Raw genomic sequence first — 1,545 nt, forward strand, 5'->3', positions numbered from 1 at the left:
TGAGTGTGTGAGTGTGTGTGTATGAGTGTTTGTGTGTGTGTGGGTGGGTGTGCGTGCGTGCATGTGTGTGTGTATGTGTGTGTACGTTTGTATGTGTGTGTGCGTGCTTTTGTGAGTGTGTGTGTATATGTGTGTGTTTGTGTGTGTGTGTGTTTGTGTGTGTTTGTGTGTGTGTGTATGTGTGTGTATGTGTGTGTGCACGCGCGCGCGCGCTCGGGCGTGTGTGTGTAAGATCCTTAGCCCATTTATATAATAATATATGAGATTGAAACCATAATATGATAAAAAGAAAAAACGTGCGTATGATTATGAAAGTGTCCAATAGTGTATTACGTGCATACTTAGTATAACAAGTAACTGTAAAAGCAGAGAGAGATTCCAGGATTATAGATGTAAGACATTGATCTGAGAGCGGTGATGATTTTAGACATAATGGTAGTGAAAATTGATGATGAGGGATTGCGTTTCAGTAATGTTAGCGTTTGTCCTATATCTTCCTGTGCTCCAGTGAGTCACGAGGGACGTGGGCACCCTCTATCTCTATACCCCTGTGCTTCTATTACCAGGGTAGTAAGCCCCCTAGCTAGACCACTTATACACTGTACACCTGTGTGTTTACCTGTTTGTTTTTTAAGTTTTAGTAGAGACTTTACGGCGCTCGCAACTGCATAATAAGGTCATATGGGCGCCAAGGGATGGGTGTTAACAGAGAAGTCCTTACAGGGAATCAGGCTTACTCTGCTCACCTCTCTAACCTCAACAGCACAAAGTCAGCTTCGACTATCAAGGCACCCCAAAAATAGCGGGTCACAAGAGTTTGACAAACATGCAAAAGAAGTAGAGGAAAATGACGATAGTAAGGATGAGGAAAGAAAAAGCAGCAGTTCCCTTTTGCAGTTCCCTTTTGCAGTTCAGGCACAGTAAAGAGCATGGCATTGATGAATCAGCCCATCTACAATTTCAATTCTACTGTGAGTGAGAGCTCGAGGTGTCAATGCCCCTCCCCCTTTTGGGAATGGCCTAAAGACACTTCAGTCAGTAGCACCGCCCTGGGAGGGGGGGTATTGTGTTTACCTGTGTAGTCAGCACTTATACATAATTACACCTGTGTATTTACCTGTGTAGTTAGACCACTTATACATAATTGCACCTGTGTGTTTACCTATGTAGTCACCACTTATACATAATTACACCTGTGTGTTTACCTGTGTATTCACCACTTATACATAATTACACCTGTGTATTTACCTGTGTAGTTAGACCACTTATACACATCACTTATACATTGTACACCTGTGTATTTACCTGTGTAGTCGGCCCCCGAGCTCGACCACTTGTTGGCGATGTTCTCTCCCAGCCTGGTGCCCTTCAGCGTGACGTCACTGTGCTGGAAGCTGCCCGTCTTCACCAGGTGGTCCGCCCACTTCTGGGCGTAGTCGTTGAGGTCAGAGCTAGATATACAGACAGAAAAGGAGGGGGTGGTAATCGTTGAGGTGAGAGCTAGATATACAGAGAGAGAGGGGGAGACAGAGAGAGAGAGAGAGA

The 1,545-nt window shown here is 44.8% G+C and overlaps 1 non-coding gene across 1 annotated transcript in view; it reads right to left on the reverse strand.

The window, feature by feature from the left end:
- LOC106013242 overlaps positions 1–1,476 on the reverse strand; it is a 3,956-nt gene extending 2,480 nt beyond the window's left edge. Inside the window, exon 1 of the transcript XR_004859175.1 lies at positions 1,306–1,476. This is a non-coding gene — a transcript (uncharacterized LOC106013242). The remainder of the gene's footprint in view (positions 1–1,305) is intronic.
- Positions 1,477–1,545: the final 69 nt, after the last annotated feature.

This window comes from Aplysia californica, unplaced genomic scaffold (genome assembly GCF_000002075.1).
Source record: "Aplysia californica isolate F4 #8 unplaced genomic scaffold, AplCal3.0 scaffold00738, whole genome shotgun sequence".
In the NCBI taxonomy this organism is placed as follows: Eukaryota; Metazoa; Mollusca; class Gastropoda; order Aplysiida; family Aplysiidae; genus Aplysia; species Aplysia californica.